The sequence below is a fragment of the Melanerpes formicivorus genome, unplaced genomic scaffold (genome assembly GCF_026170545.1).
Source record: "Melanerpes formicivorus ecotype bairdi unplaced genomic scaffold, bMelFor1.0.p_v2 SCAF_8, whole genome shotgun sequence".
NCBI lineage: Eukaryota > Metazoa > Chordata > Aves > Piciformes > Picidae > Melanerpes > Melanerpes formicivorus.
In genome coordinates, this window is record NW_027142360.1 from 17,884,054 (window position 1) to 17,897,473 (window position 13,420).

The window sequence follows — 13,420 nt, forward strand, 5'->3', positions numbered from 1 at the left end:
AACCCTGTCTGTGAAGTAAGAGAGAGTAGAATCATAGAATCAATAAGGCTGGAAAAGACCTCAAAGCTCATGTCCAACCTGTCACCCAAGACCTCATGACTACTAAGCCATGGCACCAAGTGCCACGTCCAATCCCCTCTGGAACACCTCCAGGGATGGTGACTCCACCACTTCCCTGGACAGCCCATTTCAATGGCTAACAACTCTCTCTGAAGAACTTTCTCCTCACCTTGAGCCTAAAATTCCCCTGGCACAGCTTGAGACTGTGTCCTCTTTTATTAAGTCACAGAGGTTTGAACAGATTTGTAAATTAAGTCCTTTAAACTTGCAAGTCAAATCCCTTAGCCATGTGCAATTCTCGGGCTTTGTGCAGTGCAGCTATCTACTCTGAACCCTTTTGGTTTCACCAGAGGTTTGTGGCTAGAAGCTCTACTCCCTGTTGCAATTGAAACAGACTGAATGGGGAGTTCTGGTGCAGAGAGAACTTTCCCAAGAATGCAACACAGTTCTCACAATAAACAGATCTATCAGGTAGCTGACAAAGGATCCGTCTTATTGATAGCAGCTCCTTTGTCTGGTTGGTTTTAAGTGTGACTGAATTTACATAGCACCTCTTCCAACTTTAAGGTGCATCACAACATTACAAAGAAACAAAGAGTTGATTTAAAATCTAGAACAACAACATACTTTTGGTATAGAAATAAAGGACACTCATTAAGGAATGAAAAAGACTTTTTTTTCCACACAGCTGTCATTCTCTTATTGTTTAACTATTTTTCATGCTCAAAAAGACCCTTATGAATCCAACTTGCAGAACATACTTATACTCTTGACAAAAGTTTCTGAATCCCCAGTACCATCCCACTTCAGCTTTAGAAACCTTTTTTGCTTATGAGCTGCTGAAAATATGAAAACATGAACAGACACATGCAAAAGAAGTAGACACAGAAGAAACCAGTATAAATTCACAGTGGTTTACCATATGAGCCAGGAACACATTTCACACTGACACAGTCATCCAATGGCCAACTTGGTTACATTCTGGATATTATTCCAGAATTCCCCACTACTGCTGAATGTCTTTTGTTTTTGCCATTTTCTTACCAGACACAGACAGCTACTAGAACCAATTCAAGTGGGTACAATCCTCCAATTGCACAATATTAGCCAAATAATGTAAGGCTTTGTCTATGCTATAAATTGTAGTATTACTTACAAAAGATTTGAGTGTTTTCAGAGTATGCTATTTCATTCTTTTCAGTCACCATTGTTACCTAAAAAATTCCTTACAACAGAGTAAGAAATGAGTGAAAATATGGTAGCAAGTTCACCGAACAAAAGAGAATGTAGAATAGTATCAGTCAGGGTTGGAAGAGACCACGAGGATCATCTAGTTCCAACCCCCCTGCCATGGGCAGGGACACCCCACACTAGATCAGGCTGGCCAGGGCCTCACCCAGCCTGCTCTTAAACACCTCCAGGAATGGGGCCTCAACCACCTCCCTGGACAACCCATTCCAGGGCTTCACCACTCTCATGGTGAAGAACCTCCTCCTCACATCCATCCTGAATCTCCTCACCTCCAGTTTCATTCCACCCCCGCTAGTCCTATCACTACCTGGTTCAAATCCCTCTCATCCTCCCATGCTGGAAGCCCCACATACACACATGCTCACATGTTATTGTGCTTATTTGGAAAGCTACTCTAAGTCACTATCCATTTCTCCATTTCTGTGCACCACGAATCTTTCCTCTAAATATGGAAAACATTTCAGTCCTCATACTTATCTACAAATGTATGAAGTCTGAAATTCTAAAACAATGACATTTGTCAAAACATGATCATAATCTTGAAAGTGTCCTACCTGAAAACAAGGAAAAAAAACCACACCTCTTTTGCACAGCATTCAGATAACAAAAAAAGACTGAATATATATTCCTGAAACCTTGCAAGAAGAAAAGCATCTTCTCATTTCTATGAAGAATATAGGCCAAAATCTCCTGCATTATTTTTAAAGCTGTAAGTAATCATGACAAATTTAGAGATGCTGTATTTCAGTGAAACTAGATAAAATAGGTTCATTTGCTGTGGCAACATTCACTACGTAAGTATTTTTATTTGCCATAGCATCACCCTCTATTGCAGAAGTAGCTAGCTAGTAAGACAGCACTACTTGCACTTCTCACCACTGTTATTTTGTCTCATCGGTTCTCCAGAGATCTCTGTTCATAAAATACACTCACACATAGCACTAGGCACAGAAGAGATGAGAGACAGATGCTTCTGCTTGTTGGTGGGTGGGATGGAAAAGAAGCTGGGGAAGCAGCTTTGCATCCAATCCATTACCATCATTTTCCTTTTAACCATCTAACAGCAACCCAGAAATCCACCCGAAATGCATTAAATCCTCTGAACTTATGAAATGATGCATTACTAAAGTCACAGCAGGGAAGCAAACTCAGTTCAGAACCCATAAAAAGACTTGCTCTAGAAGAATGTTTTCTCATTACAAGGTTATGGACAATCAAAGGCAATGTTTTTAATGTAGTGAGAAGATGCACAGTCACAGAAGAATCAAGGGAAAAGCATTATTTGTATTTCTTTCCAGAGGAATTCCTTTCCAGACAAATTCCTCTATGATGGGTTTTCCACCTCAAAAACAGCAACACAGATCAGCAGGGGCTTAATCTCTTGGTTCCCTGCTCCAGCACTTTACTATTCTTCCATGTATGCTCTCTTCAGCTACTTGAATGCATGGCTCTTCAAATAGCTAAGATAGAGTCCATAAAGGGTGGAAGTGAGTTTCCTATTACTGCAACATTTACTACTGTAAAACTGAGGCTGCAGTGAAGTTTGCAAATTAAAGAAATAAATTCTACTTTTCCATTTTTTTTAATGTGCTTTAGATTGCTTATCTTAATATAGGCCTTTACTGCTTGCAGAATTTGTTGAAAGTACAAAGTTGCAAATTCTAACCACCTATAATCACACCACTACACAAATAGACACTGCAAGTACAGTACGTGTTCTAATGTATCAAAGCATAAAAGGGAAGACATTTCTATGTAGTATCACCACAGCAGAGAGCTAAGTGACAGGAAGTCCTCATCCAGCTCCATCTAAGCTATTAAAGGTGAAATGCATACAGCAAGAATGACTAAACCCATAACTGATCCAAAATTATTTGGTTTTACATGAATACAAGAGACTAAAACTATATTAAACAGGCTATCATCAAATCTCTTAAGTGACAAAGCTTTCTGTCAAAGAGGGCAAGTAAAATCAAGTGTGTAATCACAAGAAGATGTGGCTTAAGGCCATTATCTCAGAGAATGACAGAAGGGTTTTTGCATTCTCCCTCTTTGCTTTTAGCACCCCCATCTTTGTTTTATTACTGCAGCTATTATTACTAGTGCTATTTGAAGACTAGAGTCCCCTGTGGTTATGAATGAAAAACAGAAAAGCAGTAACCTTAGGGTAAGAGTGTCTTTTTAATGAGTCCTGCCAGTCTTGTCCAACTGTCTCACGCTTTAATTATGGGGCACTATGCACAACTGTGGTTACCAGGCTCCACCAAAGGCTCATGGTTTTACTGTGATAACCACAGTGCAAATACCTAGCGAAATAACTATGCCTGCCCCAAGGCACTCACACAGTCCAAAAGTACAATTAAGGAAAACAAGTGTCTACACCTCAAGCATAAAGGCAGCAGGGCAAGGATAGCGATTACGAGTCGCCACGTGCTTTGGGACCTGGCCCTCTATGAAGTAATCACTCAAGTATCACAATCGCTTTCACTGACAATATTCAGAACGTTCATTACAGGCTAGGGTATGCAAATATCTCACAGTCTCAACTCAAAATGAAGACCAGACTTGAGGAAAATTACTCAATTTATACATAGTACTTACTAAGATTGCAATCAAAGACTGAGAGACCTGGGGCTGTTTAATCTTGAGAGAAGGCTGAGAAGGAATCTTATCAATGTCTACAAATATCTGAGGGGTGGGTGTCAAGATGAAGGTGACAGTCTCTTCATGGTGGTGCCCTGTGGTAGGGCAAGAAACAATGTGTACAAGTTACATCACAGGAGGTTCCATCTCAACACAAGGGGACACCTAGATGTGTTCCTGTGTGGCCTGCCTTGCCCCTTTGGCAGAGGCATTGAACTCAATGATCTCTGGAGGTCCTTTTCAACCTCTGACATTCCGTGGTTCAATGACAGCACAACTGAGGGGTTTAACTTATCAATTTCTATGATGCTTTCAGAACACACATTTATGTATCATTAAAAAATAATAATAAATTCACAAGCACCAAGGTCACTAACCACCTTTTTACTTTCCTGTAGTCAGCAGCTGCAAATTTTTGCTCTCAAGGCATCTCCTCTTTCCCAGACACACACATTTGATCCAAACCGTGGATCAAAACTTGGTTAGTTAAATCTGCAGTTACAAACTAAAAGGTACAGTACTCTTCATAAAACCAGAATGCTTGTTTTCCTAACTGCTAAGCCAGTACTCTCTTAATGATGAGGGGAAAAAAAGAAATAGGGTTTAAATCTTCAGTCTTAAATTTCTGCCTCAAAATTATGGTACTTTTCAGCAAGGCAGTTGCTGACTCAAGCAAAAAAAAAACTTAGCAAAGCTGAGCAGTAATTAAGAGATTTCATTTACAACACAATTACACATTTTTACAGGGGGAAATGTGCTTCTTATGACATAAAATTTCCCATTATACTGAAGAGACACACAGAGAAACAATACTATCTAAGTCTTTCATATGTCCTGTGAATTAAGTCATCACTCCTTATGGTAAGTAACTGTACACTTGAATAAAGTCAATACTGAAGGCAAAACCTAAAAAGCAATGAATAACCACTCAGAGCCAAAGAAAACAGTTCTTGGAGCTTTTCAGAATCACACATTCAAATCCTGTTCCAAAATTCAAGTCAACAAGCACCACACCATTACATTCCTTTATAGTCAGTGCAAGCCTCAGTATTTCTTCAATACACCTAATACAGTTTCCTAAGTTGTATTTACAGAAGTTAGACATTATGTCAAATCAGTACTTTCAGTGTGTAAACCCCTGAATATTTTACAGATGCACTTAGAGATGAAAAAAAATAATATAGGAGTCTGTATTTCCTAGTCAATCAAGAACTAAGAGCCTTAAAAATTGTCTACAGATTGTCATTTACCCTAATTTCATAGCAGTTAATGACCTTAAAGATGAGAATTTTGACTATGCAGCATTCCATATTTATCTTCACCTCAAAGGAAGTTGTTTGTTTTTTCAGTAGACCCACAGCATCCACTAATTGTTGGTTTATTATATATAAACACAGGACAGAGACATATTAGGTTCTTTCAGAACTTCTTCCTCACAACTGTAGTTTAATGATGGCAAAAAAATCTGCGCCAACTGTGCCAAGCCTGGGTACAGAACCTTTCCTTTGTTTGAATAGTCAGTGCTTTAAAAAAAAACTAAGTAATTTAGAATCAAAAATTTCATGCTACCTCTTAGCTACAAACATGCAAGGAGAGAAAAGAACAAACCCTGCAAGTACGACAGCACCTTGGACATTCAGAGATGCTTAGAGAGATGACTTGAACGCACTGAGCACATCCTAGTCCATATATACTCACTATCTGTATTTGTGTTCTGCCAGCAAAACAAGTAAACCCCAAACTCTTAAACTTACAGCATCCTCTCTAGCTTTCACAGCAAGTAAGAACCATGACAAGAACATCTTGAATGAAAATTAGTTCTACATGAAAGCAAGAATACTTAGCACCTCTCTGGTGAATTTCATCTCCCAAAAACACTGCAAGATATAAAAGAACTATTGTTTCAGTGAAAGGAGGCAAAAAAAGTGGATGCAGTATTTGGTAACAAAATGGATAGATGGACAGATGGCTGACACTTTGTGTTTGTATACTGTGATTTCATTCCCATCGTAGTGACACCTCAAAACAGGTTCTGCAGCACTAAACCAGCAAAGGTTTAGTGTATACTACTGTATACTGAGTACTACTAGCACACTACTGTACACAGAAATCCTGGCAGACATGGGTTACTTTCAACTATTTTTTCCCCTCATGAAATTCTTCTTGCTTCTCTCAAACCAATACTGTATTTGTTTCTATTCTAGCCCAACATAAGAAAAGCTTTTATATCCTTACTGAGAATAAAGTGTTTTTTCCTTTGCAGTTCCCATTAGTGCATTTCCAAAGGCACAAATCCCCAGCACAGTCAAGAAGCCAGATACAAAGCTGCAATTTAAGTTTGTCCATTACATGCCCTGATGAATTCCCTAATTTTTTTTCAGTGTTCTGTGGATCTTTAAGACACAGCTAACAGGGAAGACATGTAAAAAGATTCATGACAAAGCATTATCTTCTACCTTCATGTTCATTTGGGGTGTCTAAAACTACTAATGTAGATCAGTGCTGGGATCTCTATTGAGTTCCAAAAGCATCACTGCATGCTTGTCAGTATTCCACCACAGCAAACGCTGGTAGTGGATGGATGGAGAGCCAATCTCAAAGAGCAAGGCTCTGACAGATGCTCATCTATGTTGGTTAGTACCTCACTCACTCCACTATTAAGCAGCCCTAATTTCTATGAGACACTTATAGGAAAAGTAAAGCAAGAATGGCCAAGTTGTTCACTTCAGTATTTAATGTTCAGCTCATTAAAAGCCCAGCTTGAAGCCTTGTGTATATCCATGAACCTGGCAGAAACATTGCTACCAGCATTTTGAGTAGGGCCTTGAAAAATCAGAGGCTTGAACTTTATAAAGTAAGAGGAGCCAGTTAAAAACAATGGGAGGATGCAAATCCTGTGCTTCTGCTTGTTCAGTACAGGTTAGCAGGCTTGGTAACTGGAGGGAATTTGAACTGGGTTAAGAGAGTCAGCTCAGGTACAGATTATGGTCAGCAAAAAAAACCACAGAAGTTGTCTGCCAGTTAAACAGTTGACAGCAATATCTAACTGAAAACATTAGAGGGTGTCATCTAATAACCTCCTTGGCTAAAGCAGAGAGGATTCAAAACTGGACCTGAGACAAATTGAGCAATTATTGTGTTTTCTCACCACAAAGAATGAAGTCAGCATTACACAGCTCCTGAAAACGCTACTCCCTCTCACTAATGTTATCTGCACTTTAATGGAATACCAGCACTCCAGCCACTAAAACGTCACCCAGAATTCCTTTGTGCTCAAATTAATCTGAGATATTTAGCCCTAAAAATGCTAGCTGCAGCCAACACAAAATAGACCAAACAGAACAAGTACCTGGTGATCAAAATTGTATTGCAAACCCAGATACGCACGGGGAATGCAGGTAAAGAAAAAGACAGGAGGAAATTTGGCTTCTTGCTATTTGTGATGCATGAGTCAGTTCCTGCCATGTTAGATGCATTTCACCTTCATGAATTACCATCATATGGCAGGTGCAGTGGGATCTGCTAACAGTTTCTGTTTGGACAGCCCCAAAAAAATTGATGTTAAATACCATTTTGCCATTTCATTTTAGCACTTTCAAGTCAAATACAAAATATGCACTTAAAAATAGTGTCAATTAAAAGCGAGTGCAACCTGACAAAGAAAACCAGTTCTGTCCCATGTTGCTGCTTCCAGTGGACACAACAGACACACAGATTTTATTTTTTCCCCAAAGACATTTCAGCAAGGAAAACCATCAATAAATAAACCAGAATTGCTCGAGCAACAAGTGATTTGAGATTAAAAGTAGAAACAAAAGTAATTTTAAAAAGAGACAGCACAAATCACCAGTTTTCAAACACTTCAGCACACTCTTATTTGTGCATTCCTTAAGCTCTTTTGGGCAGGAATGGTTTCTCACTTTGGGAGTTTCTGACACCCCAGTTATGCTGGTTGACGGTGTGAAGAGTGACTGCTGATTGACATAACTTGACTAGCAGAAGCTGCCACAGTAGTCACACTTGCATTGGCAAAAACACTGCTTTTATCTGAGTTGCTTCCATCATTGGTGGGAATTTTTTCCTTGCATGAATAAACATAAAGATAATAAACAGGAGTAAGGGATTGGTGTCCAGTTTCATGGCTATGATCTTGTTTGGATTACAGAGATAAGGTGGGATAGTTCACATGACTGGAGAGGCACAGGCTCTTCAAGAAAAACACGCAGGAAAGACAAATGAAGGAGAATCACCCTTTATGTGAAAGAGATATGGAATGCAGAGAGCCTTGTCTGCACATGGGTAATGAGGTAACTGACACCTTATGGGTAAAGACAAAAGACCAGTATGGGTGACACTACAGTGGGCATCTGCTACTGGCCACGTGACCAGGAAGAACAAGTGGAAGAGGCCCTCTACAGATAGGTAGAAGCAACATCAAATACACAAGCCCTCGTCTTCATGCAGGACTTAAACCACAATGATATCCGCAGGAAGGACAGCACATCCCAGGATAAACAATGCAGGGTGCTCCTGGAGAGCACCCAAGACAAATTCCTGACATAAGTGATAAAGGAGCCAAAGATGAGAGTTGCTGTGCTGGACCTTCTACTTAAGGACACAAAGGTCAAAGACAGCCTTAAGTTGCAGTAACCATGGTGGTGTTCAAGATCTTGAAAGGAGGGAGCAGGGCAAAAAAACAAGATCACAATCCTGGATTTGAACACAGGAGACTTTGGTTTCTTCAAGAATTGGCATGAAAGTCTCAAGGGATAGGGCCCTGGAGGGAAGAAGGGTCCAATAAAGCTGGTTGAATGTCAAGGGCCACCTTCTCCAAGCTCAAAAACTGTTCATCCCAACAAGCAAGAAGTAAAAACAAAACTGCCAGGAGACCTACATGGATGAAGAAAGAGATCCTGCCAAAACTCAAACAGAAAGTATACAAAACATGGACACAGGGGCAGCTAACCTGGAAGACAGAGACACTGCCTGAACCATGCAGAAACGCAGTCAGGAAAGCCAGAATCTCCCTTGAGCTTAAACTGCGGGGGGTCATCAAAAATAAGTCTCTTTAGAGAGTGTAAAGAAAATGGAGCCAGATCCTTCCCAGTGGTGTTCAGGGACAGGAAAATGGTTACTGGGCACAAACTGAAAAACAGGAGGTTCCCTTAAAACATCAGGAAACACTTCTTTATAATGGAGGGTGACTGAGCCCAAGGAGGCAGTAGAGTCTCCCTCTTTGGAGATATTCTCATGCCATGTGGACACAGTCTTGCTGACCCTGCTCAAGCAACAAGGTGGACCAGATGACCTCCAGGCATTCCTTCCACCCACTACCATTCTGAGATTCTCAAAAAGCACTTCAGTGCCAAGAAACTTTCACCCATGCACCAGTGTTCATATCGCTATTTTATACCAGCCCTCCTATTCCATATAGTATCCTTAAAGATACAAACAGAGACTGCGTATTTGTGCATCACCCAGCATGAAGGGAGCCCTCTCTCAAACAAAGCCTCTAGGCATTTTAGTAACTTGAATAAGTAACTGCTTTCTGTACTACATTCTCAATTTCACTATTTCAATGGGGGAAAAAAAAATATCAAGATGTTTTCTCAAATTATATTACCATCATACATAGCAGCTCAAAATATGAAAGAAGAAAAAGAACTAAAAATAAAATATTCAATCTCAGGCTTTTTTCAATATACCAGTGTCTAATTGCAGAACAAATGAAACAGGAACAAAATCCAAACAGAGAAAATAAAATGTGCTGTCAATTCATTATTTCAGAGACTTATTGATACTAACTGCAAAAGACACTTTTTTTTTTTTCCACTTGAGAACAAAAAGGGAAGAAGCTCATCTATGAAAAATTTGAAGAGCTTTAGGACCCCCCCAAAAAACACATCTGAAAAATGCATTTGCTCTGTGTCACACTACACCACTTTCAGACACCTACTGAATATGGATTTACCTCAGTTCTTCCCTCTCTCTTCCACTTCACTCTGTTCCTTCATCCTTAACAAATTTTCCCGGCAGCACAGTGGAACACAGGCCACACAAACACAACAGCAGCCTTCTACTCAGACAGGTGTTGTGCCTACCCTTGATGATCACTGGTCAAAGCTCATATAAACTCATGCCACCAATAGATGAGCCGCATTTTTAACCCAGCTAACATGTGCTAATAATTCAGTGAAGACGCAGGTGTCAGTAATGCTCATTTATGGTAACTTCTGATAAATGGCAGCAGCCTGTGCCTGTTTGCCTCTCCAGTTGTTAGCATCACCTGGCCATAAATTTAAATAGTAACTTGCAACCTTTGAAGACCAGGACATTTATTTACTTCTTCATGCATTCTCCTAATTTGTTCTCCTTTAAATACTATACTGTTTTCTAAATAAAGACTGCTTCCTTTCTTCCTTGCCTGCTTCCTTTCTTCCTTGACTGCTTCCTTTCTTCCTTGCCTGCTTTCTTCCTTCCTTGCTTGCTTTCTTCCTTCCTTGCTTGCTTTCTTCCTTCCTTGCTTGCTTTCTTTCTTCCTTCCTTGCTTTCTTCCTTCCTTGCTTTCTTCCTTCCTTCCTTGCTTGCTTTCTTCCTTTCTTTCTTCAGTCACAGCACCACAAAGAGTATCTGTACATTCTGGATTTATTTTGTCTGGATTTATTTTGTCATTTATCCAGTTTCCAATTAACTTCTTTTGAAGATGCACATATATTCTATATATTTACAGAATAACAATTGTTATATGCCAAGTGTCATAAGCAACTCAGTTTTATCATCTAAAGCCAAACTATATTAAGCAATAGTTCTTGCTAAAGACAATGGTGTTTTCACATGCTTAAAGCACATGACAGTGACTCTTCCAGGGAATCAAGAGTTCTGCTCTTTGCTTTTTCTCTAAATGTTTGAGCAACTTCACCTGCAGCACATCGATTATGTTTATAAATAGTGTCATTTTCCTCACTGTAACCTGCTCTGTGGAGCATTCAAGAACCTAGGGATTTATTTCCTCAACGTGCCTAAGACTCAAAAATCGGCAAAGTTATTCTGTATACTGAAAAATACCATCACTGATTTCAGTTCCTGACATACTATTGGGACATCAGTACTATTTTTGCTCATCTTGATGAAAAAAAAAATTAAAATGTTAGGAACATCTTTTTTCTCAACCCATTCACCAACTGTGCACAGTTATGCACGTTGCAACTGCACCATAAATCAAGATGTAAGCTTACTGAACAGTACTTCAGATGCTTCCAGTATATGGTGCAGCTTGATATACCTCACTTACCTATTATGAGCACTGGCATGAGAGCAGTGGCCAATGGCAGCACAAACAAGTCAAAAATTTACATTCAGCTGCCCCAGCAGGGCATGCAAAAGCAACAGTCAAGGCTCTGGGTACCAACAATAGAGATGCAAATGCCAAGACGTATGACTTTATTGCAAGCAGTACTATGCATGGTTCTCCACTGACCAAACCAGTTGGAAAGTGATCTGATTTTGGCCATAGAGGAATCATTCCCCAAGCAATGCCTTCATACAGAAAGAAGGTGTTCCAATGATACAGGATTTGCATCACTGCCCTGGTTTGAGCTAGAACAGAACTAATTGTGTTCAGTGATATTACTTTTGAGCTAAGTCTCTCCTAAGTAACTGCACCTTCTGAAATTAGCAGCATGTTTTCACAGACAGTGTCTGCTTCTAACCGTGACAGTGCTTCATGTTTAGAATTGCTACCCAGGATTGGTGAATCAAAAGGCTCTCACTTATACTTGTTCCTATAGAAACCAAGGCCACTGCTAAATCTTGTGTGCCATGCTGAGGTGCTGTAAAGTGAAAGGTCACACCTGCAGGGAAGAGCAGACAGGATAGGTGACCCAAAACTGACCAACAAGGTATTCCATTCCAAATATGTCATGTTCAGCATAAAGCTGAGAGATGACCTGGGCAGCCTGATCTAGTTGGAGGTGTCCCTGCTCACTACAGTGGTGTTGACAAGATGACCTTTGATGGTCCTTTCCAACCTGATGCAATCTGTGGATCCGTCAATCTGTGCCTGACAACGGTCAAGCCCTTTTTCTTCAGTATCAGGTTTTGAAGAATCCTCTGCCCATGTGTCTGCCTTCAATCCTAATTCCTGAATTCAGCTCCTGAATCCAGCTCCTGTCTGCCCCGAGTTCAGTCTGGGACTTCCCCAGTTCCTGCCCCACAGAAACGGTGGTGACAGTAACATAACTGCCATCCTTTTCCAGTCTGTAAGTCTCTTGCTTGTATTCCCTTTCTCTTCCCCTCTGGGAAGGGAGAGGGGTTAATAGAGAGCATCTGTCATTCGTCTAGTGCCTGGCCCAGCCCTAATCCCTGACATTTGCAAATCTAAACAAGTCTGAATGACCCCAGAAGTTTGCTGGGAGCCACTATTTTAATCTAGCAGCTTTTACACTATGCTGGCATTATAGTGAGAACAACAGAAAAGGGAGGCAGCCTGCAATGTTTGGAAGGAAGCGCAGTAACAAGCCACTGTTGGTATACTTTCCTGTTCTCATCTGAGGCCTGAGAGCAACTGTGGAAGGACATGAATTTATTATCATAAACATTGCTTCTTTCTTAAATGTTATCCAAACTGCAAGACAATGAGTTGAGGACAGCTGCACCTCAGAAGTTCTCAGCTTGTGAGTTTTATTGTTGCTCTCTAAGGTGACAGTATAACCCAAATATTGGCTTCCTTCCATTCTGGATACTAGCCTGAAAAACTTGGTATATAGAAACAAAAACATCAAGAACAAAAGCCTCCCTTTCCTTTCCTGCTCATCACCAAATGATTTGTTTTAGCCAATAGCGGGTCCTGTCTTTCAGTGGACTCAATATCAGTACTCATTTATTTCCCCTCTTTCTCCATTTGTTGCATCCTGAATTTTGTCAATATAAATCTCAACAAAGAAGCCATTCAAAACTAAAAGCTTCTACCATTTTCTAAACTGATCATTTTTTTCACTTTGTGGAAGTTAATGTCAACATGCAACTTTCCCAGTACTAAGAACCGTTTAAAACATCATCACCTACTGCTTTCGACTACTTGGAAGAGACACTGAAGAGGAAGAGTTCTCATAAATGTAGTTGATATAAGAGAGTGCTGGAAGACCAAGATCAAAGAGCTAATCTATGAAGTATTCCAACAATAACAACAGAAAATGTCCACCTTTGCTGAAAGGTGGTTGTAGCCGGGAAGGGGTTGGTCTTTTCTCTCAGGCAACCAGCACCAGAACAAGGGGACACAGCCTCAAGCTGCGCCAGGGGAGGTTTAGACTCGAGGTGAGGAGAAAGTTCTTCACCGAGCGAGTCGTTCATCATTGGAATGTGCTGCCCAGGGAGGTGGTGGAGTCACCATCCCTGGAGGTGTTCAAGAGGAGATTGGACATGGCACTTGGTGCCATGGTCTAGTCATGGGGTCTGTGTTGATAGGCTG

General features: G+C 40.4%; 1 protein-coding gene across 2 annotated transcripts in view; it reads right to left on the reverse strand.

The window, feature by feature from the left end:
- The window catches only part of LARGE1 (LARGE xylosyl- and glucuronyltransferase 1), a 296,670-nt gene that overhangs the window by 276,220 nt on the left and 7,030 nt on the right, over positions 1-13,420 (reverse strand). The window contains exon 1 of one of the 2 annotated variants that reach the window (XM_068142338.1): positions 9,926-11,205. The exons of the other annotated variant lie outside the window; for it this stretch is intronic. The gene's annotated coding sequence lies outside the window, so the exon portion shown is untranslated. Of the gene's footprint in view, positions 1-9,925; positions 11,206-13,420 lie in introns of those variants that run through there. 2 annotated transcript variants of the gene reach the window in all.